Below are 8,635 nucleotides of genomic sequence, written 5' to 3' on the forward strand. Positions count from 1 at the left end.
GTTGAATTGATTGATTAAAAAAATAACCCCAAACTGATGTTCTAATTTTATTTTTGCCCCCAAGGAATGGGACTCTAGTTGTCCTCTGAAGAGATGAGTCAGGTAATTGGACTTTCCTTTGTCCAGCCGGGGTCTTGCTGTGGGGAAATGCTTATGCAGCTTAGTGGGGGTGCAATAAGCCCATTTCACAGACGAGGAAACCGAGGCCCAAATATGTTGAGTAAGATGCCCACAGGCATAATGTCTATTCAGCTATTAAAAATCAGGAAGGAAAAGACATCCCTCCTCTATTTGTCTCTTGGACATTTGGAGGCTGGGAGGCAGATTAATTTGGCAAGGACGCTGCCCCATAGCTTCTCTTCACCAGCTCTGTCCCCGGACATAGTTGCCACGTTCCCACCGCTGAGAATCTCTCTCCCCCTCTCACCCATCTGAGTGCCATCGTCTCAAGATTCAAAGTCCCGGGCAAGAGGGTCCTTTGGACCCAGCTTGTCTAGTTCCAGCTTCAGTCATGCGTTTTTGCTTCTTACCTCCACTCTGTCCACTCGCTGACCCAGGACACAGGCGTCTCCTATGGAAGCTGGGTTCTGCGGGAGCGCCTCTCAGAGATCCTCACTCTGCACGCACACTGGGTTATAGCTTTCCACACCGGCTAAACCAGGAATCCCTCTACCATTTATTTCTCTCTCTCTCTTTTTAAAGTATATTTGTTTTGAGAGGGCAGGGGAGGAGCAGGGAGAGAGGGAAAGAATCCCAGGCAGGATCGGCACTGACAGCTCTGAGCCCTAAGCGACGCTCAATCTCAGGAACCTTGAGATCGTGGCCTGAGCTGAGAGCAAGAGTCAGACATTTAACCGACAGAGCCACCCAGTCACCCCTCTATCGTTTACTTTCTGTCTTCCAAAACCTATTGAAATCTCTTTTTCTGCTCATGTGCCTTCTTCCTCCATTCCTTCTGTATTTACAGGTCTCTAGTCTTTTTTTCATGTTTGTTTATTTTTGAGAGAGAGAGAATGCAGGCAGGGAAGGGGGCAGAGAGCGAGGGGGAAAGAGGATCTGAAGCAGGCTCTGCACTGACAGCACAGAGCCTGAAGTGGGGCTCGAACTCAGGAACCGTGAGATCGTGACCTGAGCCGAAGTCGGACGCTCAACCGACTGAGCCACCCAGGCGCCCCCATAGGTCTATACTCTTTCACTACACCTGCTACCATTTGAGCAATTTTAGGAAGGAAAACAAAGGAATATATTCAATCTGTTGACTTTAACTGAAAGTCTGAGATGGAATATCCGTTCTCGAATGGAGCAACGACACTTACACCCCTTCCCAAGGGGCAGAGTCAAGCCAGCACGAAGCTGCCTTGTATACATCCCTCACTTACATAGGCCGTTGCATAAGAAACTCTCATATGTGATACCGTTGCTCTGCTAACTGGCTAGACATCTTGGTGACATTTTGCTCTTTAGCAGCTGGCCTGGGGACTATATTCCCAGCTCAATTCTAGGTTGTGACTTGGATTGGAAGTAATGAGACATCATGTCCTCATTCAGATACTCTGGAAAAGCCTCCAAAATGTAACCAGTGAATCAGGTTCCTCTTCTTCTGTCGTGCAAGATGTGCCTCTTCCTATGGTTCATCTGTGCCTTTATTCAGCATATATCCTTGAGCAGCTATTAGGCACCAGGCATTCTTCTAGGTGCAGAGGACACTGCAGGAGACATGACGTTTATTATGAAGGCGTCATATCCCGCTACTGATTATTTGAAAGCCCTACATAATTGTGGGTTTTGTTTGTTCATTTAGAAAGCGAGAGCGGGGGGAAGGGGTGCAGAGGGAGAGAGGGAAACTTAAGCAGGCTCCACGCTCAGTGCAGAGTCAGACATGGGGCTGCATCCCACAACCCTGGGATCATGACCTGAGCCAAAGTCAAGAGTCAGATGCTCAACGGACTGAGCCACCCAGGTGCCCCCCCAAAATCTTACAAAATTGTAAGAATGAAGTGGGGAGAGGAAGACCAGGCATTGTGGACCTGATCTACCTACCTTATCCCCAAACCATACAACCATACAAGCATATAAGCTGGTGTTCGTGTGTGCGTGTGTGTGTGTGTGTGTGAGAGAGAGAGAGAGAGGTTTCCTTCTGGGGTGGGCAATGAAAGATATGCCTTTCCAAGATTTTTCTCTTTACCTCCTTTTCATTCCTGTTCCTTATCTCTCCTCCACGAATCCCATCTGAACCCCATCTATTTCTGATATCCCTACAGCACTTTCTCTCAGTACCCACCAGCCCTGCCCACAGAAATAGTCAAATCTCTGCCCCTTTTGGCTCCTTCTACCTCCCTCAGCTTTCCCAACCTTCCATGTTGGATGTCAATTACTTTTCTCCTCTTTCAAGTTACAGTTGTTCCACAGAGAATGATGGGCTCTGTCGCCATGCCCTGTGGATTCCTCAGAAGTGAGCCCTTGTCTCTGAGAACGGGAGGGATGGGAGGAAAATCTTGGTGAGAAATTGCCACCCTGGGTGGTGGCTGGGTTTCCCCTCGATTGCTTAAAATCAAACATATGTCATCATTTCCGGAATGAATTTCTTTCAGAAACCCCTGCCCTGACCTAAATAACAAATACCATTTTCTTCCACTCATCTTGACAGTTCTAGCAGAAGGAAGACCCTGGACTTAATATGCCCGAAAAGCATTCACATCCGCCTTGCCGCTGAGGTAATTTACCAGACACCTTACTTTTATTGGACAATAAAGCGTATCTTGTTCAAATCACGTTTCCCTAATTTCTGGAGGCAGAAGGAAATCAGTTTATCCATCAGGCTGATACGACTTGAAATTTAACTCATTTGTGTAACTGGTCAACAAGCTTAGAGGCTACTTTTTGGAAGAGAAAACATTTCCAGCATAAAACTTCTGGGAATAAAGAATTTTGCAAAAAACACACGTTTGGTTGTCTGTTTACCTTTCTATAGAAATGGAGTAGACTATTACTTGTGCATTTTTAATGTTAAATTCCTTTTAAGGAACAAAAAAGACACCAAATAAGCCAGTGTCTTCTTTGAGTAACCCTAGATTCTTTCAGCAAATTTCTTTAGCCAAAGGAATAATTCCAAATCAAATTGAGAGCCAAAAGCTGGCGTAGGATCGAGCTTTTCCCCAAACACCAGACAACTTAATATGTGCTGCGTTTAGAACCAACAAATAGGCATAAACCGTTTTAAAGCCCAGATGATTTTGAAAGTCAGTTAATGGCTCATCGGTGCTAATGCCAGCCAGCCTTCTCTAGGAGCTGTAATGAAACTTGTTTCTGGTACAAGGATGGGTATGTTGGAGCGGAAGCAGCGTGATGGAGGGGTTAAGAGACCAGTGTAACAGATCTACGCTGTTCACGTTGGCATCCTGTCTCTGCCACTTACTGAGGGACTATGCTCCCTGTGCCTTAGTTTTCCCATCTGTAAAATAAAGGGAAGAAAGTGCTTTGTCCCATAGGGTTCTCCTGAATCTTGTTTCAGTTTTCCTATTGCAGCACATGCTTCTGGAGTGCTCGGTGCCAGGCACTGCTCTAAAACCTAAGCTGTTAATTGTTGGTTTTGGTAAGTCTACGGGCTGCGGACGATGGTCTATTTAAGCACAGGGAGGTTAAATAACTTAATTGGGTTACGATGCACAGCATGTTTTAAATGGTGTCTGGGAGACAGCAAACAGTGTCAGCCATCACAGATAGAGACCGTCCTCTGCACACCCGCCATGGCGTTTTCCAATACACTGTTTGTGTCTCTCGGACAAGGGTGTATGTTTCGGTACACAGCACGGTGTCCAGCATGCAGGAGGTATTCGGGATCATGATTAAATGGCAACCAAGTAATGGTTCCTTCTCTTTATGATCTTTGAATCCTTTTCAAAACACAAGACATGGACTAAAAGGAGTATGGGGACCATCAGTTGTACCCTGATCCTTTGTCACACCATACAGGCAACCCACTTTCCCTCCCACTCTGCCCTACCTAAGCCTTTAGTGCGAGGACACCCACCTTCACCCTCTTCTTTCTGGTTTTATTCTGAGGAGTCAAGGACGGAAGTCAGGGGCAGGACCCAATTTCCACATGGAATGTTCTGGAAAGTCCACAAGGGGGCGCATTATCAACAGGCCAGAGAAGGCCAACAAGATGGTTAACAGGGAAAATAATTTCTGAAAGGACGTGAACCTAGATGGGAAGATTCCCATTGATCCCATCTTTGGGTCACCAAACGGACACATAGGACTTTTCTTGATTAGCTTTTACACAAAGCTCTACATTTTGCCGAAGGAGAAAGTGATCTACAACAGAGGGTCAGGGAGTCTGTGCCCGTTGAGAGATGTCCCAGCCTGGTGCCGCCCTAAGACAGAACCCAGCGTTTCCAGTGGCTCTGTAGCCCAGGCCAGACCTTGTGGTTCTGAAGGTGCCGTGTCCCAGCACCCAGCGAAACTGGCTTCAGAGGGTGAAAGAGAAGGGAGGCCAATTGTGGCCAATCCTACCTGCCCTGCAAACCTCCCCGGGACTGAGAGGAGAGGAGAGGTGTGCTCTCGTTTGGGATGACTTCATACCTATCAGGATCCCTCTATTTGCTGTATGCAGAAGGGCCTAAGAACTTTCTTCCACTACATTTGCTTGCTCTTCCTTGTAATTTTTTTTTATCTTTAACTCTATTTGTATCCTTCCGATAGCTTTTCCTGATACTTCTTTCTTCATTTCTTAATGAGATTTAAAGAATCCTTAGAGGAGGAGAAAATAAAGAGCACAGGCTCTTTTTGAACTCTACTAACCTCGCCTGAAGTGTTTGATTGCCCGTAAGTCTTTAGTGATGAAAACCTGCCTCTCCACTTCTCCATGGAAGGGTTCCCAAGGCGTGGGCCTGGGCTCTCTGGAGCCAGGCCCCTAGAATTCCAACCCCATCTCCTCTCTCTCCTCATCCAGAAGCCACTCAGAAGCCCCGCCCCATCAGGATCTTTGTGTAGTGAGATGTTGGCAATAATCAACCTGCGTGTTCCCCAGGCAACAGGAGGGGGAACTTCTTTTCTTTCCAATGGCTGTTTGGGAATCTCAGAGTGGGAGGGTTTTTAGGACCCCAATTCTTGGAAGGGTGAGAAGGGCTCAGAAATTCTCAGAATACCCTGACTGCCCCCACACCATGGTTTGCATTCTCTCTAGGTCCCTCCTCTGTATTCACACAAGGAAAAGGTTGAAGGTGGCAAGAAGGAGGGAGAAAACCTGTGTATACCTGTATCCACGCATTTTTACGCACATCGTCTCATTTAATCGCTCATCAGTCTTTCTGGTAGTAATTATAATTCCCATTTTACAGGTAAGGAAACTGAGGCACAGAGCCATTCAAAAACTTATGCAAGGTCCTATAGGGAGTAAGTGGCAGGGTTAAATTTGTACTCAGAATTTTATTTTAGAGACCACCATTTGCTAGCTAAACTTTAGCTGCCTTTCCTGAGGTTCTTGCCATTCTTCTGTAAGGAGTGAGGAAAGAGGAAGTGGTTTGGACTGGATTTCTGGAAAACAGTAGTCATCACATGATGAGGCAAGCAGTCTGGAAGCCTGAGGGGGTGGATTGAGGAGGCGAGTTATGGGGAGCCCTGATGGGCATACTACCGGTGTTGAAGACCAGATGTCAACACAGGCAAGGAACGGGGCTGGAGGCCAGGGTGCTGGTTATGGAGAAAAAAGCAGCCAGACTTCCTACTCCCCTGACCCCTTGCCCAGGCAGCACGGCAAAAATATCTACAGGTGGCCTGCTTCTTCTCCTTCCAATAAACATGGCAGCATCTCTGAGGTTGTTTACAATTTCCTGAATGAATTATATCACCAATATGGCCTGAGTAGTGAATGTATCCGCACTTACTCATTCCCCAGCCCTTCCTGTGGTTTCTGGAAGCCTCAGTCAGTCCCACCAGGCACAGAGAACGAGGGCATGCTGACCTGGTTTACAGTATGTGGAGACAACCTCTTAACACTGACGCTCGATTTACCAAACTTCTGATGACAGGCACCGAAGCATGTTAGGTCAGAGGTTCTGGACAGAGCTGAGCTCCATTCCAGGCTTTACGACTTTCTACTTGTATATCTTAGGGACAGTAATGAACTTCTCTTATCCCCAGGTGCCTCATCTATTGAAAATAGGATAATTCTCCTTTATGGGTTATAGGAAAGACCCAAAGGTGTCTGTAGGTATCTGTAAGTGTTCAGTAGAGGGTAACTTTTGAGGCCATTAATGATCTGGGCCTTCTGCAGTGCACTGGAGATACAGAACCCAAATCCTGCCCTCAGGCTCACTGTCTTGTGGAAAAGACAGGCCCATGGGCCAATTAATTAAGTGGCAGAGGAAGACCTGCTTCGATGACATGTGGACAAGGTAAACAGATGGCAGGGGGAGGGGGAGTGGACTCAGCCTGGGTAGGGGTGTGGTGAGGCAACTTTCTGGAAATCTTGATCAAAGTCGTGAGTGGAGCCACAACTTTGGTCAATCCACAGCCACAGCTCGAATGGCCAAGATTTCATCCAGGGGTGCCAGCTAATCTGCTTCCTGGATCTCTTTAGTCTTGCCCTGAAAGCAAAAAATATCTTTCTGTTAAAATCAAAGAGCCTTGGATTCCGATATATTCTGGTTCCAGGCACCCTAAGTTAATAGCTTAAAAGCTGATTAGCATTCTGGAAACTGGAGGGGATGGTGAAGAGAGAAGTAACTACTGCATGCATGAGGGATATGAATTTATATTCACCTAAGAATTAATATTTTCGAGGACCTGATATCTAACAGACGTTGCCATGTAATATTATTACCTCATTTAATCCTTATTGTGGCCCTATGAAGGTTTGGTTGTTCTTCTTTTACAGATAAGCAAATCAAAACTCGAATTATTTAATGTGTATTTATTTTTGAGAGAGAGAAAGAGAGAGCGAGCACAAGCAGAGGAGGGGCAGAGAGAGAGGGAGAGAGAATCCCAAGCAGGTTCCACACTGTCATCGCAGAGCCTGACCCAGGGCTTGAACTCACGAACCACTAGATCACGGTGTGAGCCAACATCAAGAGGCAGATGCTTAACTGACTGAGCCACCCAGGTGCCCCTAGGACTCAAATTATTTAAGAGGCGTGAACAGGGTTGCACAGTTAAGTGGTAGAGTCAGTCTTAAAATCCAGGTTCTTCTGATTCCAAAGCTCACGCTCTTTCTACTGTAGCAATCTCTGGAACATGTATCTCCCCAGGATCCTGCTCCTTCTTCTTCCAATAACCATGGCATTTATGAAGTTGTTTATGGTTTTCTAAATTAATGCTGTTGCCAACATCGCTAAAATGGTGTGTGTACTTAAGCATAAACAACATAAGAGGTGCCCTCAAGCACAAGAACCTTTCAACCTATCAGTCATAGATTGATTACACGAATGACCCCGATCATTGGCCTGCTGGTAACCACTCTTTTTGCAGTATGACTTTGCAATGCCTCCCCGTAAGGGGGAAGATCTATTTCCCATCCTTTAAGTGTGGGCGGCTCTTGTGATCTGTTTGGGCAATAGTATATGGCGGAATGATGGCCAGTTCTGGGTCTAGGCCTCAAGAAGACTTGTGGGCAGCTACCATCACTTGGATCCCTGCTGAGCCTGGATGAGGCAACTGGGGCCATGTGAGGAAGAGACTCGCCCCATCTTCCCAGCCATCCCAGATGAAGCCATCAAAGATGCCAGCTGACCTGTTTGTTAACGCCAGACACGTGTGTGAGTACAATCGTGCTCACCTGAGCTCTTCCCAGGTCGTCAAGAAGCACCCAGTCAAGGAATAGACTCATGAGAAACGACGAATGTTTGCTATTTTAAGATACTGCATTTTGGAGTGGTTTTTAACGCCCCAGTCGCTAACCGCTATAACCAAAAATGTGATTTTCTTCTTAATTACATACAGGTCATGAAGCCTCTGTTGTTTCATTCACTGTCAGTACTTCGCTTTGAACAGACTGTTCCCTTCCATTGGGATCTCCCTTTTTCATCATTTTGGGAAAAAATTCCCTTTGCTTTGCTTTCTGAATCTCATGCCTTCCTCTTTCTTGGTAAGTCCCTTGTTTTGATGGAGTCCATCCTGTGGGAGTTGCCTGAAAATGGGTGAACTGGTTTGGAGACAATGCATATTTGAAACGCCTTCATTCTACCCTTTCACTTAATTTGTGGTTTATCTAAATTACAGTTCTAGCCGGGGAATATTTCTCTCAGAATTTTGAGGGCACTGTTTCCAGTCTTCTGTGGGGCTGTTGAGAAGCCTGATTCTATTCTGCTTCTTAATCCTCTGTATTCTCAATTTTCCCTCTCTAGAAGCTTGTGGAATAATCTCTTTGCCCCAACTGTGATGAATTTTTAAGATGATGTGCTTTAGTGTGGGTCTGTTTTCATCCATTGTGCTGAGCACTTGGTCCTTTGAATCTAGATATTCATGTGTTTTTAACTCTGGGAAGCCTTGATTTATTCTTGAATGAATTTCTCCTCTTTGGGGCGCCTGGGTGGCTCAGTCGGTGCATCCGACTCTTGGTTTTGGCTCAGAGTTTGTGGGTTCAAGCCCCGCATCAGGCTCTGTGCTGCCGGTGCAGAGCCTGCTTGGGATTCTC

At 46.3% G+C, this 8,635-nt stretch overlaps 1 long non-coding RNA gene across 1 annotated transcript; it reads right to left on the minus strand.

The window, feature by feature from the left end:
- Positions 1–1,446: 1,446 nt before the first annotated feature.
- On the minus strand, positions 1,447–4,523 carry LOC128311794 (uncharacterized). Its single transcript, XR_008290398.1, has 2 exons — positions 3,301–4,523; positions 1,447–1,706 (listed from the first exon to the last, which is right to left on the minus strand). It is a non-coding gene; the product is annotated as an uncharacterized LOC128311794 (long non-coding RNA).
- Positions 4,524–8,635: the final 4,112 nt, after the last annotated feature.

This window comes from Acinonyx jubatus, chromosome D1 (assembly GCF_027475565.1).
Source record: "Acinonyx jubatus isolate Ajub_Pintada_27869175 chromosome D1, VMU_Ajub_asm_v1.0, whole genome shotgun sequence".
Lineage (NCBI taxonomy): Eukaryota > Metazoa > Chordata > Mammalia > Carnivora > Felidae > Acinonyx > Acinonyx jubatus.